This window comes from Petaurus breviceps, unplaced genomic scaffold, assembly GCF_028583685.1.
Source record: "Petaurus breviceps papuanus isolate PSGF00001 unplaced genomic scaffold, PetGlider_PUasm1.0 185, whole genome shotgun sequence".
Classification (NCBI taxonomy): Eukaryota; Metazoa; Chordata; class Mammalia; order Diprotodontia; family Petauridae; genus Petaurus; species Petaurus breviceps.
The window spans coordinates 10,750,419-10,772,791 of record NW_027185797.1 but is presented as its reverse complement, the minus strand read 5'-3'; the positions used below and the strand labels follow the sequence as shown (position 1 = coordinate 10,772,791).

Here is a 22,373-nt window from a genome sequence, read left to right as displayed (position 1 = left end):
ACAGATTCCTTAAGAAGGAGGTTTCTCTTCCTTCCTCTAGCAATAAGCTGATACTGTATCATTATCATCAATCCCTCTGTGTCTGTAAGCAGATCCACTTGACTCGGCTATTTGTTCAGTGAATATTTGTCAACATATTGTGTGTTAATTTCAAATAAATGTTGGCTATGAAATGCCTTTTGGTTCCACTTTCAGACCCTTGTAATTCTTATGTTCTATACAGTGGTGAGGTCATATCAGTTTCATTCAGTAAACCAGTGGTGTATTTCTATCATAACAAAGTAGTGGTGGTAGTGATAGTGGTGGTGGTAGTAGTAGTAGTAGTAGTAGTAGTAGTAGTAGTAGTATATTCTTCTCATTGTACTCCATGGAGTTCAGATACAGACAGTCCTAGAATATATTGCTATTTACATTTAATGTTCTTTGGACAAGTAGCTATAACTGCTTTCGTTTGGAATGTGACCTCACCTTTGGTAAGAACATTGAAATTTTTTAAGACAACTCCAGTAGTAAGTAGGATAACATGGAAGTTATGGTGGGTTTTTTTTTTCATTTTCCCTTGTGATTTTTATTTCTTCTTCAATGTCCTAATACATTTTTAAAAGCTTTTCATTCCATGTGGCTTGGAAATCATAGCTATTTGGTATGGCAACATCTAAATTTTTTATGGATTAATGTAATGTCTGAGTAATTGTGATCAAGAATTTCTTCAGTGATAATGCTTCATTCCCAGTACAGTTTATCTGTTAAATTCTCAGGATATTTTAGGTCTGTGTTTGTAGTAGACAGATTTGCTGTCTGTTAGTTTATGAAAGACAGCAAACTTCTAATGTGAACTTCTGGCCACCAGCTTGTGTTCTGCTTGGGATTTTATAGGTACTATGTTTTTTTCTTTTCCAACTTGAAGGGATATGTTAATTATTTTTTTCTCTGAATAATCTGTACTAATCAGTAAGTCTAGGCCCCTAAAGGACAGATATGATATGTGTGTTCAGTTGTGTCTGACTCTTTGTGACCCTATTTTGGGGTTCTCTTGGCAAAGACACTGGAATGTTTTGCTATTTCCTTCTCCAGCTAATTTTACAATTGAGTAACTGAGGTAAAGCAGGATAAATGACTTGCCCGGGGTCACACAGCTAGTAAGTGTTTGAGGCCAGATTTGAATTAATGAAGATAAGTCAGATGGCAAGCCCAGTGCTCTAACCATTGAGCCACCTAGCTGCCCTGATATAAACAACCATTCTATAATGTCCTGTAGCAACGCCCTTATCTTGAGGGAAATATTCATTACCCTCTCCTTTTTAAATAAACAAATCCATATAACTCAGCCATTTGCCGTGTGCTTCCTTATCAAACTGATTGTTGGTTTCATTCATGCAGATATAGCCAATGGACAACCTTTTGATTCTGCTCTCAGATCTTAGAAGTTGCATGGACTCCAAAAGGAAAACACTTTTGGTTCCCTTCAGCAGAACCAATGACAAGTACCCATTAGCAGCCATTCTTATTGTGGAATAAAGTAATCTCTGCTCCAAAAGTGTTTGTCAGTTTCAAACTTATATCCCTTCTCTCTAAAAACATCTATCAATCTTCTTCCTGCTTTTTGACGAGGAACTATTAATCTTCCTCTAAAACAGGTGATAGGATGTGTGGTATTTTTAAAAGTATGAACAGGTTTTTTTTTTATCTTTGTGAAGACATTTTCTAAATTTGTTATTGTACATTTGACAGTTCCAAAAATGTAAGTTGAGATGGAAACTGAATCATTATATGGTATGAACTTTAGGTCCTTTGCCATCCTGGATGCCATTTTCTGAATGTTCCTTCAGCTTATCAATATGATTTCTAAAATGCAGTGAGAAAAACTATGCACAGTCTTCCAGATGTGTTCTGATCAGGGTGGAGTATGGTAGAATTAACACCTCTCTAGGCCTGGACACAAAGGGCTCCTTAAATAAAACCAAGATGGAATTCGCTTTCTTGGTGGCCACATCCCAGTGTTCACTCATGTTGAGTTTCCATTACATCACAATGACAGGATCTTTTTCAAATGAGCTGTTTTCTAGCCATACTTCTCTCACCTTGGACTTGGGGATGTTTTTTTAATTCAAGTCCAAAACTTTACATTTATTCCAATCACATTTTGCCATAAACTTACATTTCATAGATTCAGCCCACTATTTTAACCCGTCAAGTCAGTTTGGAATCCTAACTTTGTCATCTACTGCACTAGTTATTCCTTACAATTATGTCAGCTTCATCCCATTCATATCCAAATTATCCATTTGTTTTAATTATATTTCCCTCCCAAGATCCCTAATTCCTCTTCCGCTATAGAATCCCAAATTTTATTTTATTTATTTAATTTTATATTATTATATTATTTTATATTTCTTATACAATTATTATATATTAATTAATATAATTAATAAGGGGTTTATATTATTTTATATTTATTTTAATGAGGGTCTAATCAGTGAAGAGTATGATAGAATTTTTTCATCATGATTTCTACATTCTCAACATTAAGGTAACCAGATATTCCAAAATGAGCCAAGTAATAATGGCCAAGTAATATCAGGTCCAGCCCACCCAAGGCAAACTCTGTTCCTGAGTTGTTCAGTGGTATCTAATTCTTTATAACCCCATGGAATACACTGTCTATGAAGTTTTCTTGGCAAAGATAATGGAGTGGTTTGACATTTGCTTCTACAGTGGATTAAGGCAAACAGCCATGAAGTGACTTCCTCAGCAAGTGTCTGAGACTGACCTTGAACTCAGATCTTTCTGAATTGAACCATCCGGCTGCCCCTGGTTTTACTGTAGGGAGGCTCTAAAGCCTAAGAGCTTCTTTATGGTGATAATAACTAAGATTAAGTTGGATCAATAGTAGGACAGGAAATTTTTCACAGTATTTAGCAATCTGTCATTTTATTCACTGGAGCAAAAGTCACGCTGTAGCTTGGTCAGTTCCAAGCTTTTGAAATGAACAGAAAGGAACCCTTTCAAGCTCTTGGGACTGAGGAAAGTGGCTGGGCTAGAAGTACTTCTGTCCTGCCTACACTGCCTAAGGGTAGAGATGGTTTTGCTTTTGTCTTTGTTTTCCTAGGACGGCAGCTGGTTGGAGTAGTGGATAGAGCACCAACCCTGGGGTCAGGAGGAGTTGAGTTCAAATCTAGCTTCAGACACTTAGTAGCTATGTGAACTGTGTTACACTTAACCCTATGTTTGCCTCAGTTTTATCATACATAAAATGAACTGGAGAAGGTATTGGCAAACCACTCCAGTATCTTTGCCAAGAAAACCCCACAAAGAGTCAGACATGAAAGAAATGACTGATCAAAAATTCCTAGTACTTAACATAATACCTGACTGGAGAAGGTGATTAATAAATGGTTGGTAATTGATTCATGACAATTGTGAGTTGAGGTTGGGGAGTATTATGAAAAGGAAAAAAAAGTTAAGGAGGAACCTTTTCTCAACTCTCCTGTCTCTGCTTCTTTTATCTGTCTAGGAGGTCAGAAAAAAGGTCATTTTGACAGCAAAGTAGTAGAAACAAAGTAAATGCCCATCAATTGAGTAATGACTAAACAAATTTTGAAATGTGAATCTAATAGAATACTACTGTGCCTAAGAAAGAGGGGACATAAAGGTGGAAACTTCACTTATGCAAATTAATGCAAATTTTTTTTTAAAAAATCAAAACCAGAACAATTTACACGATGACTATGATAATGTATGAAAATCATTTTAATTGCTAGTTTTTATGTAGGGCTTTAAGGTCTGAAAAGCACTTTACAAATATTATTTCATTTGAGTATCACAACTCTATGAGGTAGGTGCCATTATCATTTACAAATGAGGAAATTGAGAATGAGTCGAGTGACAAGTCCAGGATCACTCAACTAGTTAAGTGTATCTGAGGCAGAATTCAGACTCAGGCATTCCTGACTACAAGTTTAACAATCTACAGTTATTTCTTTCACATTCTAGGGGTTAGGGGTATGGCAATCCCATGATCTGGAAGAGTCATGTAAAATATTTTGGCCTTCTCTACATACCAGAGAAGAAGCCTGAATTATTATGGTATTAAAAGGTAAAACATGTTGATACCATATAATATTACACATATATTTTATGCATTTCTGAGCTTCTAAACTTTTTCTGTTGTCCGATGACCTTTGCATATCATCTGTGGCTCCTGTAAAACTCCCAAAAAATTCCCATTTAATTTCTTATGCCAACCCACAAGATATTGAAACCACTACAGTGATCTCCATGTAGAAGGGATAACTATTTGTGTGCAGCCTAAATGATTGGCTAACCATAATGATCAATGTTCCCAAAGAATAAATTTTAAATGTATCTTTTTTTCCTTCCTTCCTTTCAGATATGAGGGAGAGAGAAGGAATTGCAAATTTGGTTAATTATGTCAATTAGTTTTACTAAGTACCTTCCTTTTTCTTTCTTTCCTTTGGGAAAAAAAATCATTTATGGGGGTGGCTAGGTGGCGCAGTGAGTAAAAGCACCATCTCCAGAGTCAGGAGGACCCGGGTTTGGTTGCAGACTCAGACACTTAACACCCACACAAAAATAACTAGCTGTGTAACCTTGGGCAAGTTACTTAACCCCAATTGCCCTTCAAAAAAAAGGCAAAAAAAATCATTTATAAGAGATGACTTTGTGTGTTAGGGAGAGGAGTGATATATTCAAAAATCAAGATGATGGAAAAACAAAAGATCAATAAAAATTTAAAAGCTATTTTTAAAGTTAAAAAAAAGAAGCAAATATTACTTTATCTACTTGTGTATTCTAAGGTAATACTGCTGATTCCAGGTCAATTTTGACATGACTTGAGGGATGTTACAATACACAATGTATTAACTAATCCCTTTAGATATTTGCATTAACTAATTTCTCTCCTCCCTATCAGCTATGACTTTCTTGTGTTTCAGCTTTTAGTGGCAATATCTCACCTTTCCCATTATTTGGAATCTACTACCTAAAATTTTCTAACATATTAGAAGATTTCCAACATGCATGAGCTCATCATCCAATGGGTTTCTAGTAGAAACACCAATTCCCCCATCTGGAACCTACTATCTACAGTTAAGCACATTCGTATAATGTTACGAATTCATGGTCAATGCATTATCCAATATGTCTTGGAAGATACTGAAATATATAACAGACTAGCACCCTTGTACTAACTAACCCTAACCTGATTTGTAATTGGTTATTTGTGTTAACTACGATAATATCTATTCATCTAATCATTATCACTTTTCAATAGTTTCCACTTCTAGCAGAATTTTACCCACATCCATAACAACCCACATCCATCTCAATCTGGAATTTAGTACCAGTTGTACAAGGAAAAACCAGATTACCAATCCTATTTTTAAAATACCTTAAATTTTATACTTAGTTCTAAGTCCTTCCTGCCTGGAATATATGGGGAGGGACTCAGGGAGGGTATATATAGTGCATTAACTTTTATGTAACTGTTTTCCTCTGATGCCTCTGGTAATTAGTGATCTTCCAAATAATTGAGGTTACCAGTCACACAAATACAGATTAATGAGGCAGTAATCCATTTTTCTTCCTCTAACTCATCCTCTATTACAACACATTGGGTTTTTTTTTTCCATATTCCTTTAATTTTCCAAGATCACTTTTAATCCTGGTCTCCTCCACATCCCAAATTCCTACTCTTGCCAGCCAAGTTGATGTCATCTGGAATGTAATGGGCGTACACCACTGCTGTAGCCTACAGTACGTTTCAATCTTCTTTCGGGTTCCTACAAAATTTGCCCACATGTAGCTTTGAATTAGGGTCTCCACAATTAAATTGATGGGTGTAAAAAGAATGCTAACCACTTATATTGGTACAATTTTTCTGCAATATAAGGAAACCTTTTATTTTTTTTCCTCTACCTCCTATTCTTGCCAAGGTCACAGCATGATAAACACATCAAGAAAGGAAAGCTCTAAAAAACCCGACAAGGCCTTTCTTTCTGTTGTCATGGTTTCTGTTGAAACAGATTACCTGTGGCAAGCCTATTTGGGAGATGTTTTGTTTGTTTGTTTTAAAAAATTCCTTCATTTTTATATTTGGGCCTAATGTATCTGACTACTATATTGGGATTCAGAGAGTATACCTTCATTGTTGATCCCATTACTCATTTTCTTGTACCTTTGGACAGGTTCACTAGGCTCCTCTAAGACTATTTTCTCACTGGTGCAAGAAATGGTGATGCGATGTCGTGAAGTACTTTGGACTTCAATACTGGATGAGGTCAAGTATACTACAAGTGCTCCATAAATGAAAAGTTTTACTTCTCTCCCCAACTGTTTCCTGACATATAGAGAAGCAAAGTAAAGGGCACCCCAGCGTACCAAGTACACCTCACCAGAATGAGGAGGAGGGCTACTGTGTGTTACTCTGGAAGCTAGAGTTGGCAAAGGGATGGAGTATTCAGGAGTGGATCCTGAGAGTTCTATACCTAAGCAATCTGCCATATGTCCATATGCGATAGTCCTAATATGGTCAACCCTAGGTCTGTATACAGCATTTTATAAAGAACATTAATGATCTGGAAAACATCTAGAGGAAGAAAGATTGGATGGTAAAGGACCTCAAGATTATGCCATATAAAGGTCATCTAAGGAATCAGAGATTGAGAAAAGAAGTCTTGAGGAAAAAAAGACTAAAGAGGGACATGAAAACTGTCTTTAAGTATTAAAAAATCTGTCCTGTGAAAGAAGAATTAGATTTATTTGAATTAATGCAAGAAAGCAGAACTAAGAGATATGAGCAGACATTTCAAAGAGGCAAATTTTGGCTTGAGGTCAGGATGAAAAGAAAAATTCTCCTAAGGATTGGAATATCCAAAAAGAGAATGGGTTACCTCAGGAGCTGGTGACTTCCCTCTCATAGGAGGTATTCAAACAAAAGTTCCATGAGCAACCATCTAGTATTTGGAGTGGGGATGTCTTTTCATGTATGTGTTGGGCTAAATGACCACTGAAGACTTGGCCAATTCTGAAATTCTGTCATTTCTCCTCATTGGAGGTCTTTAAACAGAAGCTAAATGACCAATAGATGGGTATGCTATGATGAGCTTGAAGATCTTGGGAAAACATGGATAGACTTGCAAGAAATAATGAAGAGTGAAATGAGCAGAACCAAGAGAATGTTGTTATTGTCTTAAGAACAACTTTGAGTGAATAAGTCATTTTGACTATTATAAATACCCAAATTAACTAGAGACGAAATATGAAGGAAGATGTTGTCTGTGTCCAGAGAAAGAATTAATAAATAGAAGTATGGATAGTGTGATTATACACACACACACACACACACACACACACACACACAAACAAACATATTTGTGTCTAATAGCCATCTCTAGGCCAGGGACAGGGAGGGAAGGGGAAAAAAAGATAAATTTACATGATAACTTTATTATATATTTAAAAGAAATAGCAAATTGCACATAATTTATTTGTAATTATCTTTTTGCATTATACTATGTTATGGAAATGCTTTTTTTATTCCATAAATTAAAAAATGAAATAACTATTTTTAAAATGGGGATTCCTTGTAGGGAGAGGATGAAGATATGGGTTGGATTCAATGGCCATCGAGGTCTGTTTCAATTCTGAAATTCTGTGGTTCTGTAATCCTGGCACCTAATGTCTCTTCTGTAGGTTTCCTGTAGTTTTGGGAACTTAGGGATACTACTACTTAAGAGTAAGGGAGATATATTTCATACAGGAATTTTATAGCATCTTCAAATGATCCGGAACTAAGCAAACAGTTGTGAAATGGATACCATCAAAACTTCTGCTTTGCCTCGGTGTAATGGGAATGGGAATTTGAAGATCTTCCCTGCCCTTTAATAGACCTAGAGGGGAGTTTGAAGATCTCCCTCCCCTGCTTTGAAAGTAAACTCTGCCCCCTAATAGGCTGAATGTATGTGATGGAGGGAATTTGCTGAAGGGTGCAGCAGAGCCCACAGGAAGCTTCCCTGCAGTGAAGATAAACTCTATCCCCTAATAGGCTAAATATAGTCACATGGAGCCTGTGGTGGTAGAAGTTTGCTGAAGGGAAGCAGAGACCACAGGAAGCTGGTAGTCAGAGCTAGCAAGATGGTGGGGGAGAGAGGATGCTCAGGCAAGGAGTCAGGCAGGCTCATGAGTAGATACTGATCTTGTACTGGTTTGTGGGAAGGCTGAAGGATGCTGTGGCTCTCAGTGCTGTTATGGCTTCTGAATATCATTGGTACTATGATGGAATTGGCTTACTGGTTTTGGGATTGAGTTTTCTGGTGTCTAAATAAATGCTTCAGTTCTCTCCTCTATCTGTAGAGTTTGTTATATTTTACGCTTGAAGATCATGCAATACTTAAAGGCACAGTCTTTATCGTGATTGTGGGTGCTGTAAATATTGCATTGGCACTACACTTGACTATAGAATCTCATGCTGAAGAACCTCATGTAGAAATTCACATGCCTTTTCAGAATCCTCCTTCTATTTCTCTATCTTTATCATTCTACCAATTTACCTTCCATTTCTCCTCTTGTACTTTTTTGAGAAGACATGGAAGATGAATGATACTGAGGGGGAAATGCTCAGGACCATAACAAGATCATCATGAACCAGGAAAGTATCATAGAATCATGGCTATAGAGCTTTTCCAGATTTCCTAGCCTAACCCCCTCCCTTTATAGGTGATAAAATGAGACCCAGAGAAATAAGAATACTTGCCCAGGATCATACAGACTACAAGTAGCCAAGCTAATGTTCTTTTTACTAAAGTACAGGGCTCAAAGGTACATAATCGCCCCCCCCCCCAGATGCCCAAACTTCCACCCCCATCTATTCTATGTCTTTGGTATGCATATTATAGGCCACCAACCCTTGCTAGAAAGTAATATCCCCTGAGGAACTGTCATTATGATACTGAATCTATTAATAAATAGATTAATACTAATATATCTCTTATTATAATAGGATGCAAGTATAAAATACCTTACTGTTTCTAATTTGAATCTGTGGTCATCTCCATATCCTAAACAACCAGGTAAATGAGTTCATTGGCTTGCCATGCCCTTGCTAAATGTTATATGTATAACATTATGTACAAGGTTGGTTCTTAAAGTATCTCATCCTTTGGCATGAGAATAATATAGATCATAAAAAGAGGACAGGATAAAGACGCAAAAGTTTTACATTTTGATGGAGTATTAAATAAATCTCACCTTGAGAAATCAACAAGATTAGAGATTAAACTGTTTTCTCTAAGAACTAGGAAATACACATACACATATGCATATGCATACATATATACATACACATATGTGTGTGAATGATTGGTTTACAAATGGTTCTAATGGAATATGAAGTCTTTGAGTATGTCTCAGTAATAAATTGTCAAAATTGGATCAAGGATTTTACATGCAAAATTGTATTAATAATATTAAAGAAAATTTGAGTCATTTTTTCCTGTTTTTAAGTCTCTCTGAAAATATTAAGAGACAGAAGGGCTCATTTTCCAAGTCAAGCCCTCATAGATCCTTTCTTATGATTCTTCCCTCATCCCATTGACATGCTCTATTTCTGGTTAGGGTTCAGGTAATGATAGAAAGAGTAAGTGCTATATATATATAAACAAATCCTCTGAAGTTTTGGAAGAATTGTGGATTCCTAATTAGAAGTTCTTATAGCTCTGTCAATAATAAGGTTAGTTCCATAAGATCGGAGCTGATTTTTGCCACATAAACTAGTTACTGGGAAACCAAATTTAGGAGATTGTACTTAATTGTTACTAGCAAATTTTAGGAACATTAAATAGGGAATCTCTGCAAATCACTTGGAACCAGAGAATTTTATCTACTATGAGGAGCCCATTCCAGAGCTGCCCTGAGAAAGAGGCCCATTCCAGAATTTCCAAGGAAAGATGTTTCCAGGGACCAGATGACCACACGTAACAGCTAGGAGTTAAGATAAAATATTCTAATTACATGGACATTTGGATGGGTTACCAGGATCAAGAAAATTTGATATTATTTAATGTTGATGATCATTATTGTATTACTTTGGCTTTAAAGTTTCATGGTATTTAAATTTGCCTGCAAGAAGGGTATGCCCTATTTCTTAAATAATAATCCACAGGAGAGGGAGTGCCTCCTCATCTCCAGAATTGTAGACATCATTGTGCCCCTCCGTCCCCCCTTTTGCCTTGACTTCATTTTTGTTACTGAAGGGAAACCAAATCAGACAACTTTCTCCAGTTTTTGTCTCTTCTGATTTCCACAGTTTTGCCACATTTACAAGAGCACTCCTTTTACTGTGGAATATCCCATCTAACTGCATGAGGATTTGTTACAAGAATGGGGGATGGTTTGCCTGGAGAAAAGAAGACTCAGGAGGGATATGATGGTATCTTCAAGTACTTAAAGGGCTGTCGTGTGGAAGAGGGATTAAATACATTTGGCCCCAGAAGGCAGAAGTAGGAACGGTGGGTGGTAGTTGCAAACAGGCAAAATCAAGCTTTATGTCAGAGTGGGGGTAAAAAAAAAAAACTTTCCTAAAAATCCAAGCTGTCCAAAAGTGGAATGGGCTTCTCCAGGCAGAAGTTAGGTGACCACTTGTTAGGCACTATGTCATGAGAATTCTTTGGAGAGCATGTGCAGGACTAGATGACCAACAAGGTCCCTTTCAACGTCTAAATCCTCTGATTCTCTGATCCTGGTACCGGATGGCTTTTATATGCATTTTCTGTCCTCTTAGGAACTTGAGGCTATTACTATTTGGGATGGGGAAATTTTATTTCATACAGGGAGTTGTGTAGTATCTTCAGGGGATCTGGGACTAAGCAAACAGCAGTCCTATTCAAAGAAGGCCATGTGAACAGGGAGCCCAGTTATCCATCAATGTGCCACAAAAATTAAAATGTCTTTTCTAACAGCAGTTGAAACACTGTGGGCAATGAATTCTTAGGGGGTGGCAAAATAGATGAAATCCAGTTATCACATTTTATGGCATATCTGCTAGTTGACGAGGTACAAACGGAAACAAAAAAAAACCGTGAGGGATAAGCCTATCTCTATGGAGAAAATGGTGGTTTGTGAAAAGATTTGTTTGAATTATAAACACCAACAAAAAGTGGATGGCAATGGAAGCAGAGGCTGGCTTGTCCTCCTAACACTTAGGATTAGAACAAAAAAGAGCACGTCCCGGGTGATGAAAAGCAAATTTCCATCAGACATAAGGAAACATATTTTCATGCAGTGTCTCATAGAGGCATGGAGAGGCCACCTACCAGGTAAACAAAAATGCCGCAGCCGTTTTGCAAACAAGGAGATGTGGCTGTGAAGGATCCTCTCTCCTAAAGGCTTTCTTTTTGCTCCAAAAGCATTTCTGCAAAAGGAGTGGACGCATCCAGCCACGTCTTCATTTGGAACCCCACAGTGGGCTGCTGTTCAATATTCCTGTGCCCACCACCCTGAGAGTGACTATAAACTTAAGCACTGGAACCAAAATGCCCAAGTCAACAGCTGTGATGATCATTCCCCCTGCTGCACATTTTTTTTTGAAGTCACAAATGAAAATATAATCAATACAGAAATATCAGAAATGCAGCAATGTTGGTGTTCCCAGGTTCCATATCAAGGCAGCTGGGTGGTGCAGTAGATAAAGTGCTGGAGTTAGGAAGACCTGAATTCATATCCAGCCCAATACTTTCTCTCTGTGTGACCCTGGGCATGTCACTTAACATCTGTCTATCTCAGTTTTCTCCCCTACAAAATAGGGATATTACAGAAATATGTTTTGCATGACTGTACATATATAACCTGTATCAAATTGCTTGCCTTCTCAATGAAGGGAGATGGGGAGAGCAGGAAAGAATTTGGAACTTGAAATTCTTTTTTAGAAAATGTCAAAAATTGTTTCTAAATGTAATTGGGGGAATAAAATATTAAATTTTTTAAATGAGGATGACAGCACCTATTTCCCAGGGTGTTGTGAGGACCAAATGAGAAAATATTTGTAAAGCACTGGAAACTTCCAGGTGTACATACAGACACAAACAAATGCAGAATCTTTCTTAAATCCATGGCTGCCTAGAGCACCAGGAGATTAAATAACTTTTCACTCGGTCACTATTGATCACAGAGTCTTTATGTGTCTGAAAAGGGACTTGAACCCAGAATTTCCTCATTACAAGGGCAGTTCTCTATCCACTATGCATCATTCTTTCTGATAATAAGAAAAAGCCCCTCCAAATATAATTATTCAATAATATCTAGAGCCTAGGGGATGAAATATTCAGCCATATTTTAAAATCTGGATAGATATTACTAGTGGGAAAAAAAGAGTCTATTTACTAGTTAGTAGAATCTCATTGCAGAGGCTATTGGAGCCACATTTACTTTAACAAATACTTATTCAATTAAGTCACTACTGGAGTGTATGTGTGACCTCATCAGTGTGAGTACTCCTTCCACCAAAACAAATAATTTTATCCTCTGGGATTCTTGTGTGTGGCTTTCCATAAATTCTCCACAGAGACCCTGCCCACTGCTTTGAAGGTCATCCTCCAGTCCCTTTAATATTTGATGAAGGTCAGTGAAACATTCAGGTTGTCCTCAGGGTCACCTCTTGTCCTCAACATGTGGTTGGCCCACATCCTTGCCTTCATCTCCTTGATGTTTTATGTCATTTCTCATTCATGATTCATCATTAATAAATGCTATTGACTACTTAGACGCAACACATAGTTTACATTGCCTTTGAGTTGTAAGAAATAGTGATTCTTCTAAGATTGCACGCTTCCATGATTCATGGTCATACAACATCACTGGAATAATAGTTGATGTCATGGAGATGAGTTTTTATGGCAAAGTCAAGTAGGATCATCAATTCTAAACATTTCATGCTGAATTTTGTTATGGAAGACATGGTCTACATAAAATATCATCTACTAAGAACTTTTGTTGTTATTCAGTCATTTTAGTCATGTCTAACTTTTTGTGGCCCCATTGCAGGTTTTCTTGGCAAAGATACTAGAGTGGTTTGCCATTTCCTTATCCGACTCATTTTACAGATGAGGAAACTGAGGAAAACAGGGTTATGTGACTTGCCCAGAGTCACACAGCTTGCAAGTATCTGAGGTCAAATTTGAACTCAGGTCTTCTTGGGTCTGGGTTCAATGTTCTATCTATCCACTGTGCCATCTAGATGCCCTTACTAAGGCCTGCCTATTGTTTTCTTAAGCTTTCATCTAAGTTATCCTTTACATATGCATAAAATATTCTTGTAAAAATTCTAAAGATGAGAAAGTGGTAGATTGACAGGAAGAAAGGCCTAAAGATGCAGAAAGTTTACTAAGTATCTTCCTATTAACAGTCTTATGAGGAAATATTATTATTCCAGTTTTAGAGGTGAAGAAGCTGAAGTTATGAAAGATTAAGCAATTTGCCCAAGATCACACATCTAATGTGTAGCAAAGCTTTTCATCACCCCATAGTTCCTCTTTTTCTGAGTTGAGAACCAAGGATCACTGATTTGGAGCTGGAAGACACTTTGGCCAACTCTTCTCTCCCTACACTTTACAAATGAAGTAATATCCAGACAGATATGATCTGTCCAAAGTCACATGGCTAGTGAATATCAGAGCTAAGACTTTAACCTGGGTCTCTGTCTCTAAATCCAGTGCTCTTCATAAATCCAGCCATACCTGGGTCCTTCTATCACATGATGCCACTGCACATGAGCAAATCCAAAATGATGTGCCAAGTTCTGCATCTGGGAAAGCCAAGAGGATAGCTATCAGAGCAAAATGGGAAACTTTCCCTACAAATAGAGACTTTCAACCAGGAGTTATAGACTCCTATCTCTTAGGTACAAATATATATTTATACAGTCACATAGAAGGTAACGACAAGGTCTGGTCTGAAATTAGACACACAGTGTGGGATGGCAGAGTTACTGGGTAGCAGAATCATTACAAGATTGTGGTGACATCACTCTGGAATTCACAGCACACTCTAATTTTGACTGCTATTGGGCATTTCCCCCAAATTCGTGTATTGCAGCCACAAAATAAGTCTTACAAAACACTAATACCATAATTCATGAAGTATGATGGGAAATGAGAGGCTGAACCTAACACCATGTTAACAATGATTTTTTAAAGCAATATCATATACTTTGCTTTGAACAATGATTTCAAGTCTTCTTTTCAGGAAAAATCAAACAAATCTTAGTAATTTGAATTCTATCCCACATTTCATATTAATTCCTAAAAATATTTAAATTAATATGGAAAGGAAAATTGTTGTTTTTTTAAGTAGATATCAGGATGTCAGAAACTTGACATTCTGTTAATTAAAAGTTTCACCATTGGAAGCAACTATATCTTTGGTGATACTTTCCCCATCCAAGTCGTTCTCTTAAGTCAATTCAGTTCTATTTCCCAATCCACCATGAAGGAGAAGGTAACTGTCATAAAGGACCCAGAAGTCCAACTGCAAATGATGTTGAAGTCTAGGGCCAGAAAAACAAAAACAAAAAAATTACATTCTGAAAGAGAATCTTCCACCTGGGTAAATCAATGCAAGAGTGGATAGAGAACTGGGCCTGGAGTAAGGAATACCTCATTTCAAATCCAGCATCACACACTTATTAACTGTGTGAATATATGCAACTCACTTAACCTGTCTGCCTCAGATTCCTTATCTATAAAATGGGAATAATAGTGGCACCTACTTGTCAGGGTTATTGTATTAAATAAGATAATAATTGTAAAAGTACTTAGCACAATGCCTGTCACATAGTAAACATTTTATGTTAGCCATTATTATTATTTTTAAAATGTTTATTTGTTTCATTTTAAATTTATGGAATAAAATTAGCATTTTCATAACATAGTATAATGAAAAAGATGTACATGAAACTGCAAATATATTGTGTAAAATTTGAAATTCCTTTTAAATATATAATAAAGTTATCATGTAATTTTTTCTGTTTTTTTTCTTCCTTTCCCCCACCCTAGAGATAGCTACCATTAGACACACACACAAACATATATATACATAAAAATGTAAAATCATTATATATAACTATATATACTATGTATATCCTATGTATTGTGTATATATATATATATGAACACTATTTATTGGTGTATATATATTATTTATTGGTTTTTCTCTGGATGCAGATAGCGTCTTTCTTCATGTCTTTTATAGCTATGATTATTAATAAAATAATCATTGTAAAGCACAGTGCCTGGTATACACTAAGCGCTATATAAATGTTAACTATCATTATTTTATTATTATTGTTGTTGAGATTATATTTGTAAAGTACTAAGCCTAGAACACAGTAGGCATTTGATAAATGTGTGTTCCTTTCGCTTTCCCTCCCCTGGACAAACTGCTGGGGTGTGTGATGTTTATTGACTGGATGACTAAGCCTTTGGGAGAGTAAGAGAGAACTCAACCTTTTTGTTGTGAGTACAACCTAAAAGGGGAGTGCACAAGTCAAAGGTCTATTCTCTATATGAGCCAACATTCAGGATTTCCTTTGCTCATGATTTCAACCCTGAAGTCAGAAAGGTGGAATGGTTTAAAGCTATTCTCATCTCTGACGGTATAGGGAGAGAATCACATTCAATCCTACCGAGACCCCTTGACACTCTGAAATCCAAAATTAGTTAAGTTGGAAACAAATCAAAGTAATTTTCTTATTGGTAGCCATCATAAGAAACTCAGCACCACAAGTGATGGTCAAAGGCTAAAAAAGATAAAAAGTCTCTATCATGAAAGTGGGCTTATTTCTGTTAAAAACAAGCAAACAACTTGATTGTACTTATTGTGTGATAGTTATTAAAATATATTCTGTGATAAGAAACACAAGTTCTGTTTAAAAGAAAGAAGAAAAAACAAACACTAGCTCTGGAAATTCTATAGCCAAAGCAGGTGGTTGCCTGGGAGTTCTAAGAGGAATATGTAAATTACAGGTGATACCTTTCCAGCTTTTCCAGTCAGGAAGCTGTTAGGGAGGGACCAGGTAAGGAAGTTGGAGGGACTGTCTTTATGGATAGTACTTCTAGTCTGAATCTAAGCTTCAGTGAACAGAACTTTGGGCTAATGAAGAGCAAATTCAGAGAGAGAAAAAAAAGATTCCTTTTTTTGGTTAATTTGGAAGAAATCAGAGAATGCTTCTTCAGGTCATTAAAGCTACAAGTTATAGAAAAGGAGCTCCTAAAGGGTTTTGATGCCAAAGGCCCAAACTGGAGTCTTACATATTCTCCAGGAGGTTTGTGTGTAAAAATGTGCTTGAAACAGATTTGTTGGATTTAAATCAGTTGAAAATGTTGGGAGAATGCAGAAGACCTCAGTTCTACCCTTCACAGACTCTTCCACTCTGTACTTATTACCTTATGACCAACGTCCATACCATAGTTTTAATGAAGGAAATGTCCCCTTCCCAACCCTACCATTATAACAAATTTATCACAAGAATCTCCAACTCACAGGACCTAATGGCGAAGGTTCCATTCAACTAGACCTGTTGGGAAACCATTTTATCAGACTGGTGTGGATCAGAACATCATTCTTAGTGCTTTAAGAAACAGGAACTGGTGGGTCGTAATATTTAATCAGTAATTAAGGGCCTTGAGAATATCCTCATATATTTTTCATAGCTTCAAAACAGAAGTGCCATTTTCTCAAGGTAGAAGATAGATTGGCCGAGTGGTAAGTAAGGGATAACCGATGGGAAACTTCATCTACTGTTATTTTCACAATTCCAAGAGAAAGAGAAAAAAAAACTTTCATCATGGTGGATAGACCCTCCTATGGTAAATCAATGAGAAGAAATGGGCAAGAGTCACACAGGACAGACAGTTATGGCTGGGTTACAGTCTGCATCATGGGAGGGAATTCCCACATCTATAAGACTTCAGTTTTATTCGAATATTTGAGCATTATCTTGGCAATCTGTCTATGTCTTGGGGTATTTTCAATTTGACATATATTTATTAGGCACCTGGACCTTATGTACACTATGTGCAAGGCACTGTGCTAAGTGCATGTTATTTTATAGCAGAGCTGTACTTAATCAGAACAATATTGGTTTGGAACTCAAATGACCAAAGCACAAAGTTCCTCATTTTGTGTATTCCACAGAACACATGGGTGGCACAGTAGACAGCATTCTGAACTGAGTTAGGAAGAGCTACATTCAATGCCTGCCTATAGTGCCAATGCATCAGCACTGACCATGACTATAAATATTCCCACATGGTTCTCAATCACAAAATATAGCAGATTCTTCATATAAAAGACAGAGGCAAAACATTTATTCAGACACCGGAAAACCAAATCTCAATACCACGAAACAGAATCCATCATAGCAACATAAAAGTTAATACACCACAACATAGCAGAGAGCCACATCATCTGTAAGCCTCCCCACAAACCAATACAAGATCAATATTTTACTCACAAACCTGATTAACTCCTTGCCTGAGTATCCTCTCTCTCCCACCATCTCTCTGGTTCTGACTCCCAGCTTCCTGTGGGCTCTGCTCTACCCTTCAGCAAACTCCTCCCACCATAGGTTCCACGTGATTACATTCAGGCTATTAGGGTGCAGAGTTTATTTTCAAAGCAGGGAAGATTTTCAACTTCCCATTACCATTACACTGCCTCCAATGTTCACTTGGCTAAACAACTCTGAGCAAATAACTTACCTCTCTCAGCCTCAGTTTTCTCACTATAAAATGGGGATAATCATATCACTTATCTCCCTGGATCATTGAGAAGATAAAATTAGATAACATTTCTAAAGTACATCGCAAAACTTAAAGTGCTATATCTGGCTATTATTGTCATTACCATTCATCATTAGTAACTTCACAGGGTTGTTGGGGGGATCAAATGAGGGCATCAATATAAAAGCACTTTAAAAACTTTAAAGGGCGATGCAATTGTGAGATATGACATAAAGGGGAGGGGAGGAGTGTTTATCACCTGTATAAGTCAATGCTTTATTTTTTGAGGAATGTCTGATTTCATCCATGTGGGTGTCCCCCCATTTTCTGCACTCATGATCCTTGCCTATGCCATAGAAGGCCACATATCTGCACGAGTTTTGGTGGTTAAGCAAATTTCTTCCCCAGTGGGCAAGCCTTAGGTGAGGTGACCTTCCAAGCCTAAATCAGCTGGCTCTTAGACCGCATAGTGACCTCCATCACCAGGCCCTTCTACCTTGTCAGGACTTAGCAGTGCTTGTGTTTTATCACCAATAGTGTCCTTGTGAACTCCAGCTCACCTCCATGAGATGATGGAGTACCAAAGCAATCACTATTGAGTTTTAAGTCTAATCATATTTTAAGTTCTTCAGGGAAACCTTAGGTAAAATGTCATAAAATGAATCAATTGATTTCACAACTTCAAGCTTGTGTATATCAGGTATTCTCAAAGCAAGTCAGTGGGCTTTGAGAGTGTCTTCCTAGCTCTGCAAGTGTATCAGGAGATTGCACTTCAGACAGTAGCCCATCTATATTATAATGTTCATATTAACTATTCAATAAGTGTTTCTCAAGCACTGATTATGTGTAGCCCTCCCTTTGGTCTCACTCTCCCAACTCCTCTCATCCTGGTGAGTTAAGTGCCTAGAGGGCAGCTGGCCATTCCTCCATTCAGGATCTATCAGCACTCAACCCTGTGGGACTGTGATTGGTCATGTAATTTTAGTGAGGCTTGTTTTTAAAGGTCCCCACGTTTGATTCTGTTTGGGCATTAGATACCAAGTTGGAGAGTTTATAGTTTATCCTGAATTCAATTCAACTTATTAAGCACTGATAATAAGCACCTACTATGTGACAGGAACTGTGTTAAAGTCTAGAGATATACATAAGAAAAAGAAAGAGATCCCCTGCCGGCAAGGAGCTTACAATCTAATGGGGGAAAACCACTGGCAAAAAGAAGCTGGAAAAAGGGTGGGGGGGAAGGGACACCAGGGAGAATCTTGTTTCATGGGGCTGCAATCAAGCAGAGCTTCAGAAGGAAAGGCAAAAGGGAACTAGCAATAAGTGAGTAATGCAGTGATGTGGCCAAACCCGCATGAAAGATTACAGTTAGCGGCACATAGGTCGGATTGGAGAGGGGAGAGCTTGGAAGCAGGAAGAGCAATGAGTGAACCAGAAAAGTAAACCAGGAGTAACCAGAGAAGAGGTGATGGTGCCTGACTAAGATGGTGAGTGTGTGAATAAACAGCTCTCCTATTTTTCTCTTTCTACCAGGGAGGTTGAAAAGTGAATCGCCAAGACTTGGGAATGGATTGGATACAGTGGGGACTGGTAGAGCGAAGTTAATATAATGATGACCATGATTATATTAATGCTTTTTCAATCGATCATTCTCTCCACAGCCTTTTTGTGAATACACACAAACATCATTTGAATTCTACTTGGTGGTTTAAACCTTTTAAGTACTTTCTCATCGCTTCTTTAAGATGCTTTGTTTGGCATCTCATGTTTGTTTTTTTTTTCCCCAAGGTTTTATTCAGAGCATAATTCCTTAGTACCTACAGCCATTTGGCTCTGAAACGGATTTCGAGCTTTCTGTGGGCCTCAACCCATTTCATGGTATATGGGCAGCTTGGGAGAGTCCCTGGAAGATGATGGTGCCTGGGGTAACATGTGCTGTTTGTTTTGTGAATTAGCACCTCAGAAACAAGATCATAAAGGATGGGCTCCTGACGGCTTTTGTTCAGAACATGGTGTGTGAAGGAGAGAAGTGATGTTCAATTTTTGTTTCAGCAATATTTGATGCTCCGTCAGCACTATCCAATTTTTAGGTTCCAATTCGAAACTGATGACCCAGCAGATGTTTTTCCCCAATGTTTCCATACTTGGATGCTATAGAGAAAGTAGCTAGAAGAAATCAGTTGGGATCCCTGACCTGATAAGTGACTTATTTGCTCTTTGGTCATCTGGGAGTCACAGACCAATCACCAGCCATGATCACTTCCCAACGTTAAGGGAGGGGGGAAGGTGGGTCTCCACAATCTTCATCTCAGTCAGAGGTTAGAAGGCTCTGCTTTATCACAGAGAGCCAAGACTAGTTAGCTCTCCTAGGAGAAGATGATGGCTGATTTCTCTGTTCTTACCCAGCTAACCAAGAGGCAAGCTTCCTTGAGCAGTTCACTAGGTAATGATACTCCCTAGGACAAGACAGAAAAATCCTGTCCAGGCTAGTATAAAATTTACAAGGCTTAGTGAAGAAAGGCAGCAATTATATGAAAAGGAGAAGGACAGAACATCAGACTATCCAAGACAGGAGTTTTTAACCTGGGAACAATTAACTTTAAAAATATGTATTTTAGAACTTCATTTAATAATAATTGTTTTCCTTTTCAAACTTATATATGTTATGCATTTAAAACTAATCATCTGAAGATGAGGCTACATCAGACTACTGGGTCATGGGGTATGTGGGGAAGGGATAGGGAGTGTTGCAGGAAGGGGAAGGGCTCATATGCTAAGGAACAAAGAGCCAGACAAGTCTTTTTCAAATTTTTTTTTAAGTTCTAAATTCTCTCCCTCCCTCAACCCTCCCTGCACCTATTGAGAAGGCGAGACATTTGATACCCATTATACATACAGTCATGCAAGAGCCAGACAAGTCTTAAGATCACAATATTTAGCTGGGTGGCACAGTGAATAGTGCATCAGGCCTGCAGTCAGGAAGACCTGAGTTCAAATTTAACCTCAGACACTTAGTAGCTCTGTGACCCTGAGCAAGTCACTTAAGCCTATGTGCCTCAGTTTCCACATCTGGAAAAAAGAACTAGAGAAGGGAATGGCAAACCACTCCAGTATCTCTGCCAAGAAAACCCCAATGGGGTCACAAAGAGTGAAACACAATGCAACAACATTTAGAACTAGAAAGAGAGCTTGGAGATCTAGTCCAATTGCTTTATTTTACAGATGAGGAACACTGATGCTTGGAAAGGCAAAAGGTTTTGTTCACGATCACATAAGGAATATTTAGCAAATACAGGATCTGGACCCAATTCCTGGACTCCAGATCCAACACTCTTTCCACAAGCAGTCCATTCACACTAAGGAATAATGCCCTGAGGCAGCTCAAAGTATGATGGTCTCACTCAAAAACATCCTGAAGGAAGGCAGGCCAAGCAGAAGTGGAGAGAGTCAGCATCTAGGATTCTTTCTGCTAGTTGTTTCTGGTGCTCAGTGACAAGGACCATCCCATGGGGTAGTTCCAAAGCATTTCATTAGCCCAATCAGGCAGCTACTTGTCAGATTCCATCTTTGCAGAATAACATCAGAGGTACTAACAGTATCTTCTATCCTTCCTGGGCCAGCCCACAAAGGCTGAAGCTAAGGCTTGACCAATGGCAATGAATGATAGACGGTATGGCAGATGCACATCTTGGCTTCTTTCCCAAGGGCTCCCAGCCCTCTCCTCAACTACTACATCTTACCACTGCCCTCTTCTCTGATGTTCACCTCGAACTGGCTCTGGAATAGAACATGGGTTGATCATCTGATACTACTGTGTAATGTTAGCAAGGTCATTTCACCAACTTCGTTTTCTCATCTGTGACATGAGAGAGCTGGACAAGACTGGCTCTAGGGTTCCTCTTAACTCTAGCTCTACTTTTCTATAATCCACATACAACTCACTATCCATGGTCAAGGAATCCATAGACATGTCAGTTCCCCAGGAGTCACTAAGGATGGCAGCAGATTCAATGAGAATGTATAAAAGGAAAGGCCAATGCTCCAGGGCCTGAGAAGGTCATTGAGTTCTTGATACACTTCAGTGCCTGATATATAAGCTCAGGGAAAAGATCAGAAAGCTGAGAGGGGCCTAACCAGCCCAGGTCTCCTGGAGTAAATGTTGGAGCCGCCATATTTCTGATTTCAAGTTAGTGACTTATAGGTTTCATGACTGACAGCTGACTGGAGACTGGTGGCCAAGGCCTGGGAGCTCCAGGACCCAGCCATGGAAAACTAAAGATGTCTTTAGAAGTCTTCAAGCAGAGGCTAGGCAGCCACTTGTCTTCTGTGTATTGGTCAGAGCACGTGTCTAAGGAAGTCGTTTCCAGTTTTCATATTCGATGATTCTATGAACATTATAACCAGTGTCTTTCATTCCATAGCATGAAATTTAACTGCTTCCACAAATCAGCCATTATACCTTCACAGAGGTAACAGGCCTTAATTCATAGCATCAAGGATTTCCTCATGCTAGAACTTCTGATGGCTTCCTGCATAGTTTTGTTGGGAAGTCACTACAGAGACAGATGGTCCAGTCCGGGG

General features: G+C 38.1%; 1 long non-coding RNA gene across 1 annotated transcript in view; it reads right to left on the bottom strand.

Moving 5' to 3' along the window:
* LOC138161451 (uncharacterized) overlaps positions 1–17,602 on the bottom strand; it is a 157,541-nt gene extending 139,939 nt beyond the window's left edge. Inside the window, exon 1 of the long non-coding RNA XR_011168363.1 lies at positions 17,529–17,602. This is a non-coding gene — a long non-coding RNA (uncharacterized lncRNA). The remainder of the gene's footprint in view (positions 1–17,528) is intronic.
* Between the last annotated feature and the right edge of the window lie 4,771 nt (positions 17,603–22,373).